The sequence below is a fragment of the Phyllobates terribilis genome, unplaced genomic scaffold (genome assembly GCF_046119375.1).
Source record: "Phyllobates terribilis strain yellow unplaced genomic scaffold, ASM4611937v1 Scaffold_7__3_contigs__length_470593459, whole genome shotgun sequence".
In the NCBI taxonomy this organism is placed as follows: Eukaryota; Metazoa; Chordata; class Amphibia; order Anura; family Dendrobatidae; genus Phyllobates; species Phyllobates terribilis.
The window spans coordinates 398,970,278-398,996,035 of NW_027362767.1; the positions used below are offsets into that span (position 1 = coordinate 398,970,278).

At 44.8% G+C, this 25,758-nt stretch overlaps 1 pseudogene; it reads right to left on the reverse strand.

The window, feature by feature from the left end:
* The window catches only part of LOC141155005 (cytochrome P450 2B4-like), a 248,373-nt pseudogene that overhangs the window by 40,095 nt on the left and 182,520 nt on the right, over positions 1 to 25,758 (reverse strand).

The following is a 25,758-nucleotide window of genomic DNA, read 5'->3' on the forward strand; positions in this document are numbered from 1 at the left end:
GAAATAATTAAAAAAAAAAGTACGTGGGGCTTCGCCCTATTTTTGTGTCCAGCCAGGTACAACTAGGCAGCTGGGGGCTGGAATCTGCAGCGCAGGGAGGCCCAAGCTTTCTGGGCCCCCCCCCGCTACAAATTGCAGTCCGCAGCCACCCCGGAAAATGGCGCGTTCATAGAAGCGCCATCTTCTGGCGCTGTACCCAACTCATCCAGGGCCCTGGTGCGGTGGCTCACTGGGTAATAAAGGGGTTAGGGCCAGCTTGGTATTATCAGCTGGCCCCAAGCCCAAAATTCATGGGGTCATGCCAGTATTAGACATGACCGCCATGAATTTCTAGTAAAGTATTTAAAAAAAACACAACACCCAGAATAAAGTCCTTTAATTGAAATAAAGACACAATTCTTTATTGTTCTAAATTAAACCATAGTTACCATCACACCCATTCCAGCTGAAGCCAACGATCTCCTGCAATAAAAGAAAAATAATAAACCAACCTCATCCTTACCTTTCCATGGTTCCCACGACAGCTTCAGCTCTGCTACATCGAGATGACTGGCTGGACCGCAGCAGAACGCTGCCATCCAGTCTGTCATCCCGCAGACAATGAGAAGCGCAGGCATGCTTGCGCTCCTCACTGTCTCGCTGTGACGGCATCCAGATGAGCCGAGGTCATGTCCAATGAACTCGGCTCACCTCATGCACGTCACTGACAGCGTGGGAAAATTCTCACGCTGAAGTGCTGAGTGCAGGAGAATTCTCCCACGCTGTCAGTGATGTGCATGAGGTGAGCTCATGTCCAATGAACTCAGCTCACCTCCTGCATGTCACTGACAGCGTGGGAAAATTCTCCTGCAATCAGCGCTTCAGCGTGAGAATTTTCCCACGCTGTCAGTGACGTGCATGAGGTGAGCCGAGTTCATTGGACATGAACTCGGCTCCTCTGGATGTCGTCACAGAGAGACGCTGAGCAGCGCAAGCAAGCCTGCGCTTCTCAGTGTCTGCGGGATGACAGGCTGGATGGCAGCGTTCTGCTGCGGTCCAGCCTGTCATCTCGATGTAGCAGAGCTGAAGCTGTCGTGGGAACCATGGAAAGGTAAGGATGAGGTTGCTTTATTATTTTTCTTTTATTGCAGGAGATCGTTGGCTTCAGCTGGAATGGGCGTGATGGTAAGTATGGTTTAATTTAGAACAATAAAGGATTGTGTCTTTATTTCAATTAAAGGACTTTATTCTGGGTGTTTGTGTTTTTTTTAACTTTGACTATGGGGTTAGTAATGGGGGTGTCTTATAGACGCCTCTCCATTACTAACCTGGGCTTGATGTCAGCTGGCATTATAAGCTGACATCAACCCCAACCCTATTACCCCCTGCCACCGCACCAGGGCAGCGTGGAAGAGCGAGGCTAAGTGCCAGAATTGGCGCATCCTATGAATGCGCCATTTCTGGGGCGGCTGACGGCTGGTGTTTCTAGCCTGGGAGGGGGCCAATATTCATGGCTCCCTTCCTGGGCTATTAATATCAGCCCCCAGCTGTCTGCCTAGCCTTTGCTAGCTATTAAATTAGGGGGGACCCCACGTCATTTTTTGGGGGGGTCCCCCATTTTAATAGCTAGTAAAGGCTATGTATTCAGCTGGGGGCTGATATTAGTAGCCTGGGAAGCTCCGTGGGTATTACCCCCTTCCCAGGCTTCAAACATCTGCCCCAGCCGTCTGCTTAACCTCCGCTAGAGCCTAAAATTAAGGGGAACCCCACGCCAATTTTTTTAATAATAAATCCTTTATTTTAATACTAAATGACAAGTACAGTAACCAACACTATCACTGTACTTCATATATATGTGACTGACATGTTTCTATCTATCTAATCTATGTGTGATGCTCTATCTTTCTGTTCTAAATTGTCGGGTACCGCTGCTGAATTGCCGGCCGGCTTTTTTAAAGAGACAGTGCATGAAAACACTATTATTTTTTTAAATAAATCCTTTACACTAAATGACAAGTACAGTAAGCAACACTATCACTGTACTTATTATATATGTGACTGACATGTTTCTATCTATCTAATCTATGTGTGAAGCTCTATTCTTTCTGTTCTAAATTGTCGGGTACAGATGCTGAATTGCCGGCCGGCTTTTTTAAAGAGACGGTGCATGAAAACACTAATATTTTTTTTAATAAATCCTTTACACTAAATGACAAGTGCAGTAACCAACACTGTCACTGTGCTTCTTATATGTGTGACTGACATGTTTCTATCTATCTAATCTATGTGTGATGCTCTATTCCTTCTTGTCTAAATTGTCGGGTACCGGTGTATGCCGCTGCTGAATTTGCCGGCCGGCTTTTTTAAAGAGAGTGTCTTCTGAGCAGTTTGTCAGCTTTTGGACACCTTTGCAGGTGTTTTCTATGTGTTTCTATGTGTTTTTGTTTGCCTGCCATTGGTTTTAACGGTGTTCTAAGGTGTTCGACGAACAGTTCGACGAACAGTTCCTCGAACATCCCGGTGTTCGACGAACCGAACCGAACCCGAACACTACGGGGGTGGCTCAACACTATTTATTATACACTTTGAGAGATTTATTAAAGGTTATATTTTAAGAGATACCTCTTGCCTGTGTACTACTAGCCTAATGGATGCCAAAAAGGTTTGCCATTAATGTTTGGATTACTCTATGCAAAAAAAGCTTACCATAAAATGGTTAGGCAAGCAATCACCTGATAAAGCAAAAAATCTCATTCGTCGAGTGATATATTTTTTACGAAAGCATAGAAAGCATGGTTCTCAGCAGCACATGGTTCAGTGTAAACAGAGGATGTGTTTTCGATAATATGTTATTTTATTTGCACAGAACAATTATATTAACTATTGTTTTGTGTGCATACAAACATTCATTGGCCAGTAAAAAGAGCCATTTAATGTTAGCCGATTGGTGGTCATTTAATGACTGCTTTTAGCAGGTGTTAACGTGCACTAAATAACTGATCTTTTGTCAGAGTCCTTAAAAATGCTGTGGGATCCACTTTCAAAACTTTTATTCGCTTCCTAATTCAGGTCCTTATTAGAGTGAGGAGTCATCTAGCACAGTTTCTAGCTGCCAGAGATGTCCATATCATAAGGACCATCATCTTCTGCATTCACAGAGTCAGCCAGTGTACACAGGGCTGCCACTAGGAATTTCGGGCCCCCTTGAGACTCTGCCCATTCTCTACCCCAGCTCCGCCTCCACCCCTCGAACCTTCCACAGTCAAAAAATAGGCCTTCTCCCTGGCCCAGATCACAAAAAATGGAGACGCTATAGGTTTCGGAAAATGGATTTTTTTTTTTAACCAAACTTTGGATTTTTTTTCACCACTTAAATAAAAAAAAAAACTATACATGTCTGGTATCTACAAACTCATAATGACCTGGAGAATATTAATGGCTGATCAGCTTTAGCATTTAGTGAACGTGGTTAAAAAAAAAAAAAAACAACTGTGAAATTGCACTTTTTTTGCAATTTTACCGCACTTGGATTCTTATCCAGTTTTCCAGTACACAATATGGTAAAACCAATGGTGTCGTTCAAAAGTACAACTTTTCCCGCCAAAAAAAAAAGCCCTCACATGGCTATATTGAACAATAAATAAAAAAATTTATGGCTCTGGGAAGGAGAGCACAAAAGGAAAACGCAAAATGCTCTGGTCATTAAGTGGTTAAAAATCAAATTCTAGAATATAAATACACCCCAAAACACAACTCAAGCTGTGTTAATGTAACAAAAAATATAGCAGTCAAGAGTAAAAAAAAAAAAAAGCGGGGGGGTGGGGCGGACACCCTATTTGTCAACCATTCATGTTCCTACCTTCTGGTTGGCTCCTTCTTGACAATCGTCGACAGTTGTTGGCGGTCCTTGTCCACAGGGCGCGGCAGCCCCCTCACAGGGCCAGGCAGCCTCTTCACAGAGCCAGGCAGCCCCTTCACAGAGCCAGGCAGCCCCTTCACAGTGACCTTTGCAGGACCAGGCAGCCCACTCGCAGAGCGAGGTAGCCCCATTGCAGGGCAAGGCAGCCCCATCCCAGGGCGCGGCACCCCCTCAAAGGGCGCAGCAGCCCCCCTCGCAGGGCCAGGCAGTCCGCCTTACAGGGCCAGGCAGCCCGCCTCACAGGGCCCTTGCATGGCAAGGCAGCCCACACGCAGGGCAAGGCAGCCCCACCGCAGAGCAAGGCAGCACCATCACAAGGAAGCCCTATTGCAGGGAGCGGTCCCCCCTCACACTCCCCCCTGCAGGCAGCCTCCTAAATACACACGCTGCTGCCGGTGGCTGTTCTGACTCCTTGTCCCTGGGCCTCAGTCCACCAGATCACACCGCGGTCTGACGTCCTTGCACGTGTTTCACGCATGCTGCCCTGCTCCAATATGAAAGTGAGCGTGCATAGGTAGTAGTGGGGAAGAACGTAGCTTCCCTATGGCACTGAAAGAGTTAAAAGAGTATGTTCCCGGTAGTTAGATCTCTCTGGGCTGCAGTTAGGTACAGTTAATGGGTTGGCTGTGATAATCCAGCCCAGTAGAGTAAAGGTGAACCCAGTGCTTTGGTTAGGCATAAGATGTGAGTAAATGCCTTGTTGTTAATATGTTTCCTTGTGGGCTGTAGTATTGGTAACCAGCCACAAGTCCCGGGTGCAGATGACAGGTTGAGTCAACCTGATGACAGGTTGAGTCTGTCTGTACTACAGACAGTGAAGGGGATTAATTGTGTATAAGGACAGCCCATAGAGGATGGGCACATAAAGAAAATCTCTGCTTAGTTTCTAGAAGCAGGAAGTGATGAGTCAGTGGGAGTTTGGACTGGGGACTGCTTGGGCAGCCTGAATATAGTGGCTGCTAGGGTAGACATGAGCCCCGTACCCCAGACAGTCGGATCACCAGAGCGAAGATTCCCTACACAAGAGTCCCCTTAGCAGGCCGGAGAAACTGATCAGAGGTATTGAGAGCCCGGGGGGCACATTCTGTCTGCAGGCTGCAGCAGAAGTCAGGACTCAAGGCTAGGACATGGGGAGAACTAGGATCCAGACATATTGTCACTGGTGAGGAAGATTCTCTAGGGCTAGAGAATAAAGCAACAGAGATGCTTCACTTAAAGCGGGAACCAGGGCTGAAGTTGTTTCCAGTAACTGTGGGAAAGTTGACAACCCGTTGGGCCGTATCCATTATATCTGCCTGTAAATACTGTACATATTCCTCTTCCCCAAGTAAAGTCACAGGTATGGTTAAGAACCTCGTGTCCGCTTAATTTATTGCTGCCCTGGTTCCAGAAGAGAATTGCCTGGGGTCAGAAGCGACCAGATGGTCTGAAGTAAGTGGATAGCACCACATACACCACAGCACATCAGATGAAGGACGCACAGAGCGAGCAGGGGTCACAGATCGCCCACAACTACCTCGCTGGGGCACATTACACGTATCACATGACCGGCGTCGTCACTGCGTCAGGACCATGATGCACCCCACACCCGATGGCAGTTTAAAGGTATAGTACATATTTCTGGCCGCTGGGTGCAGGCATGTATATTATAATCTGAACTGTGCGTCCCCGGGTCCAGTGAGTAGAAGCAGAGAGAGGTAGTGCCCGGGCAGGCTGCCGTGGGCCCGCCGGCTGGGCCCTCCCTTTTTTCTGCTGTTCACCGGGCCCCATACAGCTGTATGGGCAGTAATGCCCTGATGGCGGCCCTAAGTGTACAATTTGCCCATTTCCAGTCTCAGACGGCATGGACTTCACTTTACTTGGATATAATGCAGCTGTAAGTCATGCAAATACAATCACTCCCTTTCCTGTGTTAATATCTAGGCTATATATGTACAATGAAAAGGTTAAAAGGGTTTACCTACCAAGGATTTGGGGATATTTCATAAGAAGAAGTAGAGAATATGTCAGGGTTGTGCTGGTGGTCTCCACCCCAGCAAAGAAAATCTGTAAAGTACTGGTCACTAAATTGGTCATATGGAATTCAGTTTTGGGATTAGTTTTTTCCTGTGAATAAAGGAGGAAACACATTTAAAGGTGTATTATTCTGTAGCCCATTATTATTTGTCATATTAAATCTATCATTATTAGTAAGTACTCTTTCAAGTAAGAAATAAATGAGGGACTGCTCCAATAAAGAAGTGTTTTCCTGCTTGTGCAGCCATGTATTAAGCCATAAAGGGCTATACAATCAAAATTATAACCAATAAACTGTCTCTAATAGGTGATAGGTGGTACTTCTTTCATTTATACATTTTCAATTCTATGTGCCACAGGGGCACCTGAACAAAAACAGATTTTTTTATCTGCTCAAATTTTAAATATAATAAAATATAATTTTTATTCTTAAAATGAAAATGTCCTAAATACAGTCACTGTGAAGTTCAAGGATCAATATGAATTTTGAATACACCATCTGTGCTACTGACTTTAGCAACTTGTTCATATTAGTTGGAAACTGCTATTTTTGTAAATAGAACATGTGCCTGCAGCACACTAGTTCAATTATTGAATCCCCATAGACCATTAAAAACAAAACCTTAATGCACTGATACGTTGACATGTTTCACCTATCCATGTGTTCTCAAGGGGTGGTGGCCAACTACATGATAAAACACTCTCTGCCCTTGAGAAAGCGGCATGGGATGCTGCAAAACGTGCATTGAGCAACCCCTTTTCCTCACCTCCATGCTCCCCGTGTGACTGGCTGTGCTTCCTTGGTAGGTTACCTCTCCTCTTGCCACTCTTATTTGATATATGGGTTTGAATGAGCTATAAGCTGTGACCTTTATTACTCTTTGATGTGCCTGTTTCCCTTCATCTCTTATGCGGCCATAGGGGAGGGTGGGCTTTTCTATTAACACTTTGGGGCATTTAAGGCACGTATTGTGACTAGTGCTGAGCGATACCTTCCGATATCGGGAAATATCGGATCGGACCGATACCCAAAAAGTATCGGATATTGCCGATTCAGATACCGGAAACCAATGCAAGTCAATGGGACACAAATATCGGAATAAAAATAAACCCTTTCTTTCCTTGTAGGTTAATTCTACATGAAGGAAAACAACTAAGAATAATGTATTACATGAAAAGCCGGCAATTCATCAGCGGCATACACCGGTACCCGACAATTTACAACAGAAAGAATAGAGCATCACACATAGATTAGATAGATAGATAGAAACATGTCAGTCACATATATAAGAAGTACAGTGACAGTGTTGGTTACTGTACTTGTCATTTAGTGTAAAGGATTTTTTTTAAAAAAAGCCTTAGTTACTTACCGGTAACGGGATTTTTCGGAGCCCATGACAGCACCACGTGAGAGAGAGGATCCGCCCATCAAGGACAGGAAACCTACAGGTTAAAAAGGGCGGCCCTCTCTTCCCGCCTCAGTTTAGTTAACAGAGCATGAGAGTACCGCCAAGGTTAGTTATAACAAAACATAATCACATTAAGTACATTACTTTTCATCAATTTCCCACAAGGGTGCACAAAAAGAAATCAAATCTACAGGAGTGCACAACACCAGTGAAGGGAGGGAATATAAAGGTGCTGTCATGGGCTCCAAAAAATCCCGTTACCGGTAAGTAACTAAGGCTTTATTCGGTCGTCCATGACAGCACCACGTGAGAGAATTACAGAGACGAAGGAAATTAGGGAGGGACCACAGCTTGAAGCACCCTTCTCCCGAAAGTGAGATCTGCAGAGCCACCCAGATCCAATCTATAGTGATTATAGAAAGTAGAGGGAGAAGACCAAGTGGCAGCCTTACAAATCTCCTCAATGGAAAGCCCTGTATTCTCCGCCCAGGAGGTTGACACCACTCTGGTAGAATGCGCCCTCAATCCCCCCGGTATCTCTTTATCCCCTGAGGAGTATGCGAGGCAAATGGCCTCCTTGATCCATCTAGCGATTGTAGCCTTTGAGGCCTTACAACCCTTCCTATCCCCCTGATAGCAAATAAATAGGGACTTATCCTTTCTAAAGCCATGTGATACTTCTAAGTACCTTAGTACGCACCTCCTAACGTCTAAAGTGTGAAGTCTCTCCGCTTTTTGATTTTTGGGCGGAAAGCAAAAAGTTGGGAGAACTATTTCCTGGGTTCTATGGAATCAAGTGGCCACTTTAGGAAGAAAGGCTGGATCAGGTTTTAATATAATCCTATCATCCAGAATTTGCGTGAATGGAGGGCATATTGAAAGGGCCTGTAGTTCACTGACTCTCCTGGCTGAAGTTAGGGCTACTAACAGGACCGTCTTTAGGAAAATAATTTTGGGGGAGACTAAATCTAGTGGCTCAAAAGGAGGACTGGTCAAGGCATCTAAGACAAAATTCAAATCCCAGGGAGACATCTTTGCTTTGGTAATGGGTCTACACCTAAAGGAAGCTTTTATAAAACGGCCTATCCAAAAGTTATCTGCAATATTGGAAGAAAATAAAGCTCCCAACACCGACACCTGTACTTTCAAGGTACTGGTAGTGAGACCTAATTCTAAGCCTTGCTGCAGAAATTCCAGAATTTTCCCAATAGGGGGCCCCTCCTCCACCTTAACTTCTGCAAAGGACAGAAACTTCCTCCAGTTCCTGGCATAAATACGGGTGGTAACAGGTTTTCTGCTAGCCAGGAGAGTATTCACTACATTTGCAGGGAATCCTTTGTTGGTCAATAACACCCTCTCAAATTCCACGCCGTCAAATGTAGACTCGGGGTTGGAGGATGGGAAAGTGGCCCTTGAGTGAGGAGGTCCGGAATCTCCGGAAGACCCCAGGGATCTGATATGGACATCTTCCGGAGACAAGGGAACCACGGTCTTTTGGGCCAAAAGGGACATACGAGTATCACTCTGGCCCGGTCTGCCCTGATCTTTCTTATCACCGCTGGGAGCAGGATCATGGGAGGGAAGGCATATGCCAGAGGAAATCTCCAGGGAACCATAAAGGCGTCCACCGCCAGGGGTCCTTCCCTGGGGTCTAAGGAACAACAATTTTCCACTTTCCGATTGGCTCTTGTTGCGAATAAGTCCACAATCGGAAGGCCCCACATTTCTATGATTCTGGAGAATATTTGTATATTTAGGGACCACTCTCCTTCTTTTACAGAAGTACGGCTGAGGAAATCCACTGTGATGTTTTCCTTGCCTTTTAGATGAGTAGCCGAAAGAGAAAGACAGTGATCTTCGGCTTTCAGCAGAAGTGCGTTCGCTACCCTCATCAAGTTTCTTGAGCGGGTTCCCCCTTGGTGGTTTATGTAAGCTACCGTGACTTGATTGTCCGAGAGTACACGGACATGCTGGTCCTGAAAATATATAAGGCACTCGTTGAACGCATGCTGCACCGCCAGAAGCTCCTTAACATTTGATGACAACTGTTGCTCACTGCTTGACCAGGTTCCCTGCACTAATTTCCCTTCAAAGTGAGCTCCCCAACCTGTAGCACTTGCATCAGTGGACAAGACTGCAGTTGGACTACATTCCCAGGGAACCCCTTTAGCAAGATTGTCTTGTCGTAACCACCAACGAAGGGACCATATGACACGAGGACCTAGCGTAAACTTACGGTCTAGATGCCCCTCTAAAGCAGCGTTATTGTACAACACATCCCACTGAAAGGCTCTTGAATGCAATTGTGACCAACGATCCGCAGGAAAAGTGGAGGTGAAGGTTCCCAATAGTGACATGGCCTTACGGAGTGACATAGAAGGTTTACGTATACATTGTTCTACCAACTCCCGGATTCTATCAATTTTCTGTTCTGGCAGACAACATAGCTGTTTCCTGGAATCTAATATGACCCCTAGATATTGTTGTACCTTGAGTAGAGATAGTCTAGACTTTTCTAAATTTAGAAACCACCCCAAACGCTTTAAGACCGACATGGTCTCCTGCAGGTGGGTCTCGCATTGAACCAACGAATTCCCCACTATCAGGAGATCATCCAAGTAAGGGATAATTAGAATGTCCCTTTCTCTTATATGGGCCATAACTTCCGCCATTACTTTAATAAAAACCCGTGGGGCTATAGCTAAACCGAAGGGGAGTGCAGTGTATTGGAAGTGTTTAACCACCCCGTCTATTTCAATGGCCAGCCTCAAGTATTTCTGGTAATCACTATGAATTGGGATATGGTAATACGCATCTTTGAGATCGAGCACTACCATATAGCAGTGGGGAAAAAGTAACTTTATTACGGATTTTAAAGACTCCATTTTAAAGGTGTGTATTTTAAGGAAATTATTCAGGGATTTCAGATTTATAATTGTCCTGAAACTTCCATCCGGTTTCGGAATCAAGAAGAGCGGGGAGTAGAAACCAAGACCCTTTTCAGCTTCCGGAACCTCAATCAGGACGTGCTTTCTTATTAGGGTTTGTACTTCCGAAACGAGGGCAGCCTGGCGTTCTGGGGAAGAACTGGAGGGAACAACCATGAACCTTTTGTGAGGCAATGCTTTAAATTGAAACTTAAGACCATACTTAATCAGGCTCAAAATCCAATTACTATGAGAAATCTGTTCCCAAGCTGGGACAAAAAATGACAATCTCCCTCCCACCTGGGCTGATTGTGTATCCCCTGGCTTCTGCTCAATTTTTGGAGACGGACCAAAGAGTAGACCTCTACCTTTTCGACCTCTTTCATCAGACTTGTCTTGCTCCCTGAAATATCTCTTCCGGAAAAATTTCCTCTTCCGGAACGATCTCTTAAAGGAGGGTAGAGGTACTGATGGAAACCCCTTCTTAGGGTCCCCCGCTTTCTCCAATAAGTTGTCCATGGTCTGACCAAAGAGGTATTCCCCTTCACACGGGATTGTACACAGTCTGGACTTAGTCTGTAAATCCCCTGGCCAGCTTTTAATCCACAAGGCTCGCCGAGCCGCATTTGACAGTGCTGCTGACTTTGCTGCCAACCTCACCGAGTCCACAGATGCATCAGCAAGAAAAGCTGCCGCCCCCTGAACCAGTGGAAGGGAAGAAATAATGTCTTTCCTAGAAGTCCCATCCTTCAACTGACTGTCTAGCTGTTCAAGCCACACCATCAGGACTCTGGACGTACAGGTAGCTGCTACTGTTGGTCTCAGTGCTCCCGCAGCTGTCTCCCATGCCCCTTTCAGGAAAGTATCAGCCCGTCTGTCTAGGGGATCTCTCAATGCACCCATATCATCGAACGGAAGGGAAGTTCTTTTCGCTGCTTTAGTAACAGCAACATCCAGCTTGGGTGCTTTTAACCAGGAGGAACACATAGCATCCTCAAACGGATATTTCCTTTTAAAGGATGGAGGAACACTACCCTTCTTGTCAGGCTTTCTCCACTCCTTATCAATGAGGTCTTTCACCCTTGAATTTACTGGAAAGACCCTTCTCTTCTTTAGCCCCAGACCACCAAACATAACATCCTCATCTGACTTCTCTACCCTCGAGTCCACTATCCCCATTGTAGATCGGACGGCTTTTACTAGGGCATCGACCTCCTTCAGGGGGAAGCACTGTCTATCTGGCTCACTATCAGAGGAAGAGAAGGCGGAGGAGGAAGCGACAGATAGCTCAGAGTCTGAACCCGGCTGGGTTTCTTGAGGAATATGCCCAGACTCTGAACCTTGCAATGCTTTGCCTATTTCTTCCCTTATTAAAGTTCTTAGGCGTAGGGAAAAATCTGGGGTCTCCTCCGATATCATTTTGCTGATACAAAGCTGACATAACCTTTTGCTATATGAATCAGGGAGTGGACAGCTGCATAAGGCACACTCTCTGTGCTTGGACTTCGAGGAACATTTCTTGCTCTAAAAGAAAGTCATAGATAGAAAGAAGGAGGAAACATTAGTAGAACTTTCACGAAGATTCCACTCACCCCACAGAACCTTCGGTACTGTAGAAGCAAAAGAATCTAGCATGCATGACGAGGAATCACGCCGCACCGGACCGTCCTTCCTGCTCTTAGTGGTAGCTCTTCTAGTTGTACGACCAGACCCTAGCCGGGAATGACGCTGTGCCACTAGTTGTGAGGGCTCCCCAGAGGGCTGTTCCTGCAGCAGATGTTGTTGCCTAGGTGACAGCTCCTGTGAATCTTCCATAGCTTACAATGTAAGAATGGGCTGGGATGCACCTCTGTATGTTACCAGACCGGTACCATGTGTGGGTGTGTGTTTCCTTTTTTTTTTTTTTTTTTTACCCAGAAGGGCGTTACTTGCTCCTTGGCGTTCCTCCCCAGGTCCAGGTAGGATCCAGGTGGGCTACTCGCCGCCAGGTCCTCAATCCCCCGGCGTTCAGCTGCTCGCGCCAAAAAATTCAAATGAGCCACGCCCCTTCCGGTGACGTGACAGGGCTTCCTGCCCGGCGCACCGGAAGTCGCGTCAGAAGGTCGCGCCCGTCACGTGCGCCGCCGGCGCGACCTGGATCTCCTGCAAGCGGTAGCGGGGGGGGGAGGAAGCCCGCTGGCGGCCCCACACCTGGTGGACATCTACCTCCCGTGAGGCGATGTCGCGCCTGCCGCAACGCTCACGGAGGCGTCCCCATGAGCCCTGCCGTGGCGTCTCCAGAGGACCGGGACGGACCGGCTCCAACCACCTGCTGTGGCCCTCTCTGGGACAGGAGTCCATCTTCTGCAGGTAAGCCTGCAAGGTCCCCCATCATGGACAGGAAACCTAAACTGAGGCGGGAAGAGAGGGCTGCCCTTTTTAACCTGTAGGTTTCCCGTCCTTGATGGGCGGATCCTCTCTCTCACGTGGTTCTGTCATGGACGACCGAATAAATAACAGTGTTTTCATGCACCGTCTCTTTAAAAAAGCCGGACGGCAATTCAGCAGCGGTACCCGACAATTTAGAATAGAAAGAATAGAGCATCACACATAGATTAGATAGATAGAAACATGTCAGTCACATATATAAGAAGTACAGTGATAGCGTTGATTACTGTACTTGTCATTTAGTGTTAAAATAAAGGATTTCTTAAAAAAAAAATTGGCGTGGGGTTCCCCGCAATTTTAGGCTCTAGCGGAGGTTAAGCAGATGGCTGGGACAGATGTTTGAAGCCTGGGAAGGGGGTAATACCCACGGAGCTTCCCAGGCTACTAATATCAGCCCCCAGCTGAATACCTAGCCTTTACTAGCTATTAAAATGGGGGACACCCCCAAAAAATGACGTGGGGTCCCCCCTATTTTAATAGCTAGCAAAGGCTAGCCGAAAGCTGCCATCCAGCTTGCCATGCCGCAGAGACTGAGAAGCGCAGGCATGCTTGCGCTCCTCAGTGTCTGGCTGTGACGGCCTCCAGATGAGCTGAGTTCATGTCCAATGAACTCAGCTCACCTCATGCACGTCACTGACAGCGTGGGAAAATTCTCCTGCTCAAGCGCTGAGCGCAGGAGAATTTTCCCACGCTGTCAGTGACGTGCATGAGGTGAGCTCATGTCCAATGAACTCAGCTCACCTCATGCACGTCACTGACAGCGTGGGAAAATTCTCCTGCGCTCAGCGCTTGAGCAGGAGGATTTTCCCACGCTGTCAGTGACGTGCATGAGGTGAGCTAAGTTCATTGGACTTGAACTCGGCTCATCTTTATGCCGTCACAGCGAGACACTAAGGAGCGCAAGCATGCCTGCGCTTCTCAGTCTCTGCGGCATGGCAAGCTGGATGGCAGCTTTCTGTTGCGATCCAGCTTGTCATGTCAATGTAGCGGAGCTGAAGCTGTCGTGGGAACCATGGAAAGGTAAGGATGATGTTGCTTTATTATTTTACTTTTATTGCAGAAGACATTGGCTTCAGCTGGAATGGGCGTGATGGTAAGTATGGTTTAATTTAGAACATTAAAAAATTGTGTGTTTATTTCAAATAAACGACTTTATTCTGGGTGTTTGTGTTTTTTTTTTTTTTACTTTGACTATGGGGTTAGTAATGGGGGTGTCTTATAGATGCCTCTCCATTACTAACTTGGGCTTGATGTCAGCTGGCATTATAAGCTGACATCACTCCCAGCCCTATTACCCCACTGCCACCGCTACAGGGCAGTGGGAAGAGCGAGGCTAAGTGCCAGAATTGGCGCATCCTATGGATGCGCCATTTCTGGGGCGGCTGACGGCTGGTATTTCTAGCCTGGGAGGGGGCCAATATTCATGGCACCCTTCATGGGCTATTAATATCAGCCCCCAGCTGTCTGCCTAGCCTTTGCTAGCTTTTAAATAGGGGGGACCCCACGTCATTTTTTGCGGGGCGTCCCCCGTTTTAATAGCTAGTAAAGGCTAGGTATTCAGCTGGGGGCTGATATTAGTAGCCTGGGAAGCTCCGTGGGTATTACCCCCTTCCCAGGCTTCAAACATCTGTCCCAGCCGTCTGCTTAACCTCCGCTAGAGCCTAAAATTACCGGGAACCCCACGCCAATTTATTTTTTTAAGAAATCCTTTATTTTAACACTAAATGACAAGTACAGTAACCAACACTATCACTGTACTTCTTATATATGTCACTGACATGTTTCTATCTATCTAATCTATGTGTGATGCTCTATTCTAAATTGTCGGGTACCGCTGCTGAATTGCCCGGACGGCTTTTTTAAACAGACGGTGCATGAAAACATTATTATTTTTTTTAATAAATCCTTTACACTAAATGACAAGTACAGTAAGCAACACGGTCACTGTACTTGTTATATATGTGACTGACCTGTTTCTATCTAATCTATGTGTGATGCTCTATTCTTTCGGTTGTAAATTGTCGGGTACCGGTGTATGCCGCTGCTGAATTGCCGGCCGGCTTTTTTAAAGAGACGGTGCATGAAAACACTATTATTTTTTTTAATAAATCCTTTAACACTAAATGACAAGTACAGTAAGCTGAGCGCTGCCATCCAGCTTGTCATCCTTCAGAGACACTGCAGAGTGCAGGCATTATGGGAACTTCCGATTCCGGTATTCGATATTCTAAAAGTATCGGAACTCAGTATCGGAACTCCGATACTGAAATATCGAGTATCGACCAATATTCGCGGTATCGGAATGCTCAACACTAATTGTGACTCTTGCCCGTTGCTCTGATGACAAAAGAAAAAATTTGTAATGTGGCTTTTATGGGCATTGTGCAATTGTGTCGTCTCTCAGTATTACTATGAATTTATTACTTTGTTTACCCTACCTTGATGCATTATACGATCTGGCACTACCTCCTAGTCTGTAACTTATTAACATTGTGAGTTTTATATTTAATAAAATATTGTTATTTGTATGCAAAATCTTGCTGTGCTATACTCCTCTTTCCAATGATAAAAAGAGGGTTTGGATTTTTGGGCATTGTTTTGACAATGAGAGCAATTTGCCATTGTTGGTTTGTTCGCATGTAGAGTATTGAAAAGAGTGTCAGCACAAAACGACTGTGCAAACCAAGTACAGGTGCTCGGTGCAACCTTGGCTTGTCAAACAGTTCTGAGCATCTTGCCACCACTTGTTTTCTCTATATCTCCGCCCCCCTCTGTTTTGATTGAGATGGGAAAACAAAGTAGGTGGGAAGGTGCACTGAACTGTTTGGCCATGCCAAGGGTGCATCAAGCACCTACAGTATACTTGGTTTGATCAGTCATTCTGTGCAAACAGATTCCTTTTCACCAAATGTTTCAAGTTGAAAAGGGCACACAATGTGATGGTGACTGATGGAAATAAAATGTGAGTTTGTTGCTATTTTTTTTATTTTGCCTGTTCATTGTAGAATATTAGCAATAAAAGTCCTTGCGACCTAATGTGTTAATTTTTTTTAAGTCGAAATGACTATTATAAGAAAGTTTTCACTGGAGGAGTACTTTTTTAACCCCTGTTTGACATTGACCAATTATAAGCATACAGCAATAGTCAGGGGAAATGACATGCCCCCACCAAAACTTAGAGCAGGTTACTTAATGTGCGAGATGTATGACAGACAGCCCTGCTTTCATGGTTTAACCTGGTGCAAATCATCTATGCTCTTCTCCCAGCACTAACATCTTTCAGGTAAGGTAGCGGCAGTCAGTGTGGAGGAAGGGCAACACAGCTGACTTTAGCTGTGTCACATTACCAACTCTTCTATCACCTCTCCTCTTCTCATAGCACTGTCACCTCTGCTGTGCTTCCACTCCCTCCATACTGCCTGATCAGATATGAAAGCTCAACTTGTTATTCCTCTGCAAAGAGAGCAGGGGGATTACAAGGCAGGCTACTTCTGTGTGAGACATAATAATAGACAAGCTAATGACAGTGCTGTGAGAGGAGGGAAGCTGAAAGAAGAGTCAGTAATGTGGCACAGCTAAACTCAGCTGTGCTGCCCCTCCCTCTGCACTCTGGGACCTTGTCTGAAAGGTTTTGGTCATCTGCACTCTACTTCAAGTACTTTTTAATCATGCAGGATGTTAATGTGTGAGTTGCAATGATACAGCTTTGATCTCCTGGTCTGAGAAACCTACTTTGAGCTTTTATTGGGAGTGTTTTTTCCTCTTCAGCGTTGCTGCCTGCTTATATTTGGGCAACATCACACATGTGGAAGAAGCCTCCAGTGAAAGCAAATGGATAACACCCACTTAGACTTAGCGAAAATTAACACATTAAGTGCCAAATACTTTGATTGCTAATTTCTAACCAATGCACAGGCAAAATTATCAAAAATGTTATATTCCAGTTCAGCCTGAGAAATTAGATGAAAAATCTTAAGTCTTTTTTCCATCTAAAATATATTTTTCTAACATTCTTATACTAGAATAATTTGACATTTTAATTGCTTTTAACAACATCTCTCTAGTCTGAACCAGTGTTTCCCAAACTTCAGTCCTTACGGCACCCAACAAGTCATATTCTTAGGATTTATTTAGTAGTCTTTTGATTGCTGCTGCATCTCTATGCTGTGCAAGCGACCAGCCTGCAAAAAACGTGTGTGACGCCTGCCAAACATGAAAACCTGATATTAATCTGGTATCGCTGTATTCGCACCGACCTGAATAATAATGTTGTCTAATCACTTATACCGCACGAGGAACAGCGTAAAAAATAAACTCTAGGGTTAGAGTTGAGCTAGGATTGGGATTTTTTCAAAAGTAAAGAAAAAAAAAATGACGATGATATGGCGACTAGTGTGGAGCGCAAGTACTCGGTACTTGAGTTTGCATCGGGTGCTCGAGTATGCACAGAGTATCGCGGGTGCTCGAGTGACATGCTCGGGTCTCTGCCCCATATGTTTCGCTGCTGTCATACAGCCAAAAAAAACTTGCGGGGATTGCCTGCTATGCACGAGCGATCCCCGCATGTTTTTTTTGGATATCTAACAATTGTGAAACATGCGGGCGGAGTATACCCGAGTTCCTGATGCAAAATCAAGTAGTGAGCACTTGCGCTCAAAACTAATGACAACTTATTCAATATGATGACCTAATGTTATCAAATTCTGTGTTTTACCTCTGGGTTCAAAATGTTTACTATATCCCCTTGATAAAATCTTTGAGGGGTCTAGTTTCCAAAATGGGGTCACTTGCGGGGGGGGGGTTTCCACTGTTTAGGCGCCTCAGGGGCTCTCCAAACGCGACTTGGTGTCCACTCTCAATTCAAGCCAATTTTGCATTCAAAAAGTCACACTGTGCTCCAGGAGTAATTACAAAACAGTTTTTGAGTCCATTTTCACCTCTTAAACTTGTGAAAATAAAAAAAATTGGGGCTAAATTAACATTTTTGTGAAAAAAAAGTTAAATGTTAATTTTTTTCTTCCACATTCCAAAAATTCCTGTGAAGAACTTGAAGGGTTAATAAACTTCTTGAATGTGGTTTTGAGCACCTTGAGGGGTGCAGTTTTTATAATGGTGTCAATTTTGCGTATTTTCTGTCATAAAGGCCCCTCAAAGCCATGTCAAATGTGATGTCATCCCTACAAAAATGTTTTTGTAAATTTTGTTGGAAAAATGAGAAATTGCTGGTCAACTTTAAACCCTTAAAGCTCCCTAACGAAAAAAAAATTTGGTTCCAAAATTGTGCTGATGTAAAGTAGACATGTGGGAAATGTTGTTTATTAACTATTTTGTGTGACATTACTCTCTGATTTAAGGGCATGGAAATTAAAATTTTGGAAATTGCTAAATTTTTGCCAAATTTCCAATTTTTTTTACAAATAAATTTAAGTCCCAGCAAAGAAATTTTACCACTATCATGAAGTACAATATGTCACGAAAAAAATAGTCTCAGAATCAGTGGAATCCGTTGAAGTGTTTCAGAGTTATTACCTCAGTTACAGTGGTCAAAAATTGTGAAAATTGGTCTGGTCATTAACATGCAAATCACCTTCAAGGGTAAAGGGGTTCATTTTAATCAATAGAACTTGGAATGATAATAAGTTCCACATTTGGATGTGATTAAATAAAATGTTCCTGTGCTGAGCTAATCTTATAAATGTGCCCCTGCTGTGTACTGTGTAATGGTTGTTCGACTGTGCAGCAACATGGTCTGATCATACCACAGCTCCGGGGCAGGGAAAGAAATAAAAACGTCTGCAGACATTACAGCACAGGATTGCAAATTAATTATTTCTTTGAGGCAAAACATTTTTTAAAATCAGGCAGGGAAATGTTTTAATCTCACAAAAAGATTCAGCTGTGATCCTATGATGTAATGTATATATTCTCTTTTGCTTCCTCCCCTGCCCAGGAGATGTGGTATGATCAGACCATGTTCCTGCATGGTGAGACACAGCCATTACACAGTACACAGCAAGGGCACATTTATAAGATTATCTCAGCACGGGAACATTTTTTAAAACACATCCAAGTGTGGAAATTATTATTCCAAGATGTATTGATTATAATCAACTTTAAAATGATAAAAAAAAACTACTTTAAATTGTCACACCAGCTACTGTGGCTTTTTAAAATTCTAACTTCTTCTTGTTTGAAGAAATCCACATGTACATTAGCCTCAATGAACAGACTCTGACCACATCTTATATTGAAGCATCTAGTATGCAAAGGTCACAGTGAAGGAAGGAGGAGCAGGGTCAGCTGTGACATCACCTACTGTGATTGGTGGATCTTGTATTATTGGGCGTTACCTGTCATTGTAATTTTGTCTCTGATGTTAAGGAACTTGCTGAAAAATGTTCACAAAAAAACAGGAAGCATGAGTGCAAAAAAGACCATCAAATTCATTATGAAAATTGCAAGATTGTTTTAAAAGAACGAAATTAATAAAAATTGTGGTATGAATAAAAAAAACACAAACCAATTTAACACAAAAACATGATGTAAACCAGTACATCATTTTTCTAATGACATTCACTTTAAAAAGAAAACACTGTAATCTGTAAGAGAATGAGAAGTCCTAATATTCTGAACAGCCATGTTAAACCTAGCAGCCATCTTGTTCAGAAGTTTGAGAACTGAGTTTTGCAGCTAATGAGATGCATGTCCTATACATGTCCTAGTCACAATGGAGCCATGAAATGATGTCAGTGCCATTAGCTAGTATGGTTAGTATACACAAAGTTTAATAGCAGCATTGCAGGTCAATGTAAGTAAAAAAGTGGTGTTATAGGGAAGTAAATAATGTTATTGTAATTGTGGTAAAGAAATTAGGATAATATACTTGTCAATATGTCATTTCTTAAGTAAGGAAATGGGGATTTATGAATTTAATGAAGTTTGGTAAAAATACTCATGAATAGTCATGTTGCATTATCACATTGTTGTTCTAAAATGCACGTCTTCCCTGCAGTATCATGTATACGCCTTTTGCCCCAATATGTAGTTCCTTTGTTTAAGCTATGCATAAAAAGGCTCTGATACTGTTGTTCGGGGCCATTCTATCGCCAGTCTACAGGCAGTCCATCGCCAAGGCCACACCATTGCCAGATCGAAGCCACACCATGGCCAGACCATCTCCAGATATCTCAATGCTGTTTTGCTTATCTAGACATCTGCGTGTGTCAAGTGTATTTTCCCTGCCTGCATTCTGAACTGTTCTTCTGCGTACCTCTGAATAAACTTCATTCTCTGCTTTGAGGAATTATCTACACTGTTTTCCAGGATCATGCAGCTCTTAGTAAGGACTTTCTTACAATTGGTGAGCCAGCCAGGAGGAGCGGCTCAGGAGAGCTGCCTCCAGAAGAAACAAAGAAGAGGATTGTATTTGAGGAGCTAGAGACTGGAAAAGGCATGGCGCCACATGTAAATCGCTCAAAGTAAACCAGCCGGATAGAGGACCCCTCGTGGAGTGCTTCAAGCCTGCCAAAATTTATAAGAAAACTACAAAAGCGAAGGACTATAAAAATATATGTGCAACCAAGAAGAAACTTCTACGTAAGTCATCTACAAGTAAATGAAGAAGACGTTGTGAGTCCAGTAGCAAAGAGGCTTTAAAAGGCGTAGGGAGATGCCTGGCAAGCGTAGCGAGAGAGGCTGGAAACGCAGCCACACCTCTTTTGGTCAACTCAGGCCAGCAAAGGGTCTTCCAGACAGAGGTGTGAGTATCTAACTTTTTCCTTAAATTGCACTTGTTAATACCAGAATAGAGAAAACGCGTCCTTGTAGTCCTCCAGTATGGAGTGGTTACAGAAATCCGGCAGATAAGCATACTGGCACACCCTAGCTGGAGGGGGTTAATGTTAAATCCACTTGGCTAAATTGTATGTAGTGGTGAACAAAAGAAAGCAGGGAACTAGATGAGAAAAGGGCGTTAGGGAAAGATAGTAGCCAAACAGTGGCTTTGTGTAAGAGAAGTATTGCTTTCTTCAGTCCATTGATAGATTTCCTGCAAGACAGCATGCTAATGTGGTGATAAGACATCTTGAAAACATTGAGGAACAGTTTAGAAAAGAGTTTATGTAATTTTTATAGAAAATACCCTTAGAGGGGCTTTCAAGTCAGGAGTCTTGCAGAATGCTGAATCTATTGATGATGTTGTAGAGACTTTGTTAACCAGTGATCTCCTTATCCTGCTGCGAATGATCCTAGGCAATATCAGCAGTATAGGGGTCTTCAAATGGTTAACCCTGTCTCTCAGGAGCCTTCTGCTCCTGCTTTCTCTCCAGAAGCCCCCAGCTGTCCAGCACTGAGATCAATGTTATTCAGGGAAGAGCCACCCCTCCTCATCTCCATGCTTCTTTAATGAAGGAGCTGCGAGATCATGAGGACTGGTTTCTTACTGAAGATCTTTGGGGCAGAGGTGGGAGCTGCAGGACGGAAATTTTCTCAGATGAGGATGATAGATTTTTCGGGCTTCCCACCGCAGGTAACACCGACTGATAATGTGCTTCACCTGTTCCACTTGCCTTTCTTGTCCCTCATTCCCTGGGCAAGGATGGAAGACCTTATGTCAAGGGGAGAATAGAGGGACTGCCGAGGGAAGACATCCTCATCTATACAGGAGCCTCAGTTTAAGTAACAGGACACAAATTGCATGCAGTCAGCCCCTGGACTGCCAAAGACTACCACTTTGGTAGGATTTGAGGGCTCCTGTATTCAAGCAGTAAAAAGTTGTCCAGTGAACCTGAAATTTCTATAATTGTACCTGTGGAGGAGGAGTCATAAATTACCCATTGCCAGTCTAGGTTTATGTACATACTGATGAAAATGTTGATAATGATGTTCTTAAAAATGAATTGAAACAAAGGAAACAAAGGTTCCTGGAATTATGGATCTCAAATAAAACTGATTATGTATTAATGCAACCTCAAGTTAAAATTGATAATGAAGAACTACCACCTGTCCAGCATCAGCACCAAATTCCTGAGGATGCAATGCCTTACATAAGGGTTGCGGTCAGTGAATTAGAAAAACAAGGTTTTGTTGTAAAAGGTAATTCTCCGTGTAACAGTCCCATTTTACTTGTAAAAAAGGAAGATGGTAGCTTTCGAATGGTTGCAGACTTGAGATTTGTAAAGAAGTACACTCCCTTAGCTGCTCACCTAGTTGCATCTGTCCCTGAACTTATGTCACAGCTGAGGAGTGATTGTAAAGTGTTTTCTTGTTTAGACATTGCAAATGGCTTTTTCTCAGCACCCCTAACACCTGAATCTGCCCTCCACTTTGCATTCACGTTTAAGAATATGCAGTACTTGTTCATGTGATTGCCCACCCTACCACCTCAGACCACCAGAGGGAGCCCGTTAGGGACATATATAGGGAGGCTGGAGCCAGGCAGCTCAGTTAGTTGGAGTTCCTGCTTAGAGACAGAGAGGAACACAGCTCAGAGTTGAGCATAGAGCGTGCTGATGCTCAGAGATCAGTGAAGAGGCAGCGAGCTGGCTGCGGTGCTTAGGCGAGCCAAGGCCTACAGCACGTGTGAAGGCCTAGTGAGGGCCTAGAGTGGGCCGAAGGCGAGAGGAGAAGGAAGAAGTAGTGAGGGGGCAGAGGAGCACAACAGGCTCACCCCGATATATATATACACCGGACACCGGGTCCACGCCTACAGGGACATTTATACTCAGTAGAAACCACCGGAACCCCTGGAGGACTTCAGGTCCCAGGTTCACCAAATGCTGGCTACAGTACCAGGGCTAGGAGTCACGGAGGTCCCAGCATCCAGGGAGAGTGATCTCCAAAGAGAAGGCCCTACCACCAGGCCAGCAGGTGCCAAGAGAGACAGTAACCAAGCTAGGCCTAGCTCCAGGCAGGTCAGAAGCTTAGAGAAGAAAGCAACGGATCAGGAGGCCCTATACCCGCTCACTGGGGAGAGTCCAAAACTGCGCCCTTCACCTGGAGTACCCTGGACCGTGCCTGCAGCATCACCAGTAAAGGTACTGAAGCTTACCCCCGTGTGAGTGTCCGTCTTTCCTCTGGGACCCTCCTGCCGTCTCTCCCCTGCACCACCATCCATTACACCCCACGCTGCCCTGGAGCTAGCTCTACCTGTGGAGAGCCACACCATCCCTGATGCCATAACACCAGCTCCAGAGGACTGCTCCGCAGCGGCGGCACCCCTTAGCCGCATTCCACAGGTTGCATCACGAACTTTCCCAAATCCCCTATAAAATATCCCCCCTTTTACTGTCCGCCCTGGGTCACGGACCGGGCCAGCTACCGTGATAACCCCCCAGCAACCAGAGGCCCGGCTGCCGAGTACCCAACGGCCTTTGGGGCGCGTCATTTCCATCAGGCATTGGCTCAGGTCTTAGAACCCGTTGGTTACGGAGACAAAGTCTTATAATATGTTGATAATTTGTTAATTCAAACTGTTGATGAATATGAACACAAAGAGACCCTTGAAACTTGACGCGGGACTCAAAATCAGCCTGACAAAGTACAATTGATGAAGTCAGAGGTTAAATTTTTGGTGTGTCAATTTCAGCAGAAGGAAAAAACAAAAAAAATAATGCATGACAGAGTTAATGCTATTGAAGCTGTTCCCATACCAACTAATATTATTGAGCTTAGAAAATTTTGGGTCTTGTAAATTTTTCCAGAGAATTTGACTTTGCTCATCTGGCTAAACCATTGTATGATTTGTTAAAAGAAGTTGATAACTATCATGCCCCTGTCATTGTAGAGGGAGAAGCCTTACAAGCTTTTGAAGGTTTGAAGCAAGCCCTTATGGCAGCCACTGCCTTAAATCAGTCCTGACCCTTCCCAGCCCTTTTATATTCAAGCCCACACCGGTGATGTATCCATTTCCTCGGTGCTTTTACAAAAATGATGCAAAGATAGTCCTGAAGTGTCCAGTAGAGATGAGCGGTGTTCGACTTGAACTGTTCGCCAATCTAAAATTCGAGCTGTTTTAGGCTGACGAACTCGAACGATTTGCAAAAAATTCGGCTGTTCGAGGTGAAGTTCGATAACTGTTCGTGCACCAAAAGCGTAACTGGATTTTTTCACAGTAATACTGTTAATCAATGTTAATAGACAGTTTCAGTGTAGAGTGGGCGCGGGGAGGGGCAGGGGATGGATCTCTGCAGAAATAATGCCGATCTCCATTTTTTTTTTTTTCCCGCATTTACAGTGGGTCGGTGCAGTCTGTCAGCCTATCAGCAGCGCACACACGCAGCGAAGTGCTTTTTTTTCACACAAGCAAGGGCTGTGTATCATTGTCATTGGCAGTGTGTCATTGGATTTGTATGTCACATGTTCTTGCCCTATAAGACCCAGCCATTTTCCCCGTCGCCACCATTTTTTCACTGCTGCAGCTGAGTGTTAGACGGCACCACTGCTGCTGTGGGCGCTATACAGTATAACTGTGTGAATTGTGAGCGAATTTCCAGTTACATAGAGAGATAGGTTTAGGGAGTAGGGACTAGTTGTAATTGCAGCCATTTTGAAGGCTAGGTTACAGCAGTTCATAGCACTTTTTGCCAGGCAGGTCTGTGCCAGTGCTGTACAAGTGTTTTTCACAGCATTTGTTGAAATGTATCTCACCCAATCCTTTTGGGCCTGTAGCAGTGTCTGTTAGTCATTGGAGTAGCCTATCTGTGCTGCAGGCTATACCACCTGTGTATCTAATATCAATTTTTTACTACATCTAACCCAGGAAATCCTTTTGGGCCTAGTAGCAGTGTCTCGTAGTCATTGGAGTAGCCCAGCTGTAAAGCAAGCTACACAGCCTGTGTATCAAATAAAATAGTTTTACTGCCCTTTTGGACTAGTACCACAGTTTGGCCATCCATCGTTTTTTGTGCAAGCAACTATAGAGTTGCCAATTAGTTAACCACCAAAATGAGTGGCAAAAGGCCTGCTGCTGTTGGAAAGAGGAATAGGCGTGTTGGAAAGGGAAAAAAAAAGGTTGTGTCCGTGGGGTAGGTGGTAAAGCAAGAGTAACTTCTGCAGAAGAAAGACCATCTTCCAGCCAAACTAAGATGTCTACTTCTTTTAGCGGACAATGTGATATGATCCCTTTCTTACGGACACGTCCATCGCTACAAATTCCAGATGAGGCACAAAAACAGCAGGTGCTTCAACGGATATCAAGTGCTCCTTCAAATGGGCACCCCTCCACCTCAACTTCAACATCACAAATACTCCAGTCCTCAGAGGTGTCACCCTAATCGCACTTGCTTCCTCACAGCTCCCAAGTCTCCAGCTGCCCGTCTGAGTATGGTGTAACACAGATGGTTGAGTCTGCAGAGCGGTTTACTCATACTATAGCCTGGGAATCAGAGGTCGGCTCCAGAGCTTCTGTGAATCCAGAAGAGGAAATGATCTGCACTGATGCCCAGAATGTTTAGGAGTCGGTTCCAGGCCCAGATGAAGAAGGTTCTGAGCATAATGTAGACCCTTGTTCCCAAACTGTAACTCCTGTTGGTGGAGACAATGAGGAAGACGATGATGAGACTCAAATACCTGATTGGAGCGACAACTTGACTTTTCGGTCAGGGCAGGAAGAGGTTGGCTCTGAGGACGACGGGTGTGAGAACACACAGGGTGATGATGACAAGGTTGGAGATCCCACTTACTGTCAATCCACAGTCAGCCAGTCGATGAGGTCAGCAGAGGAGGTGGAGGAGGATGCTAGTGACAATGAGGTTAGGTTGCGCCTTCCTGGACAGAGACGGAGTACTGGAAGCACGTCAACAACTGCATCCTCAACCACAACTCTGCCTCTGACCACAAGTAGTGGTGACCCTTCAGATCGCATGGGCTCTAAGCGTAGCATAGCCTGGGCATTTTTTGAGACCGCAAAGAATGACCCAACTCATGTTATCTGTAACATTTGTCACCAAAAGCTAAATAGAGGCCAAAAAATCCATAGTTTGAGTACTTCATGCATGAACCGTCACATGGATATGAAGCATAAGTTGCAGTGGGAAGCTCACTGTGCTACAATGTGGCCTAGCGGGCCGGGCCAACCACCGTC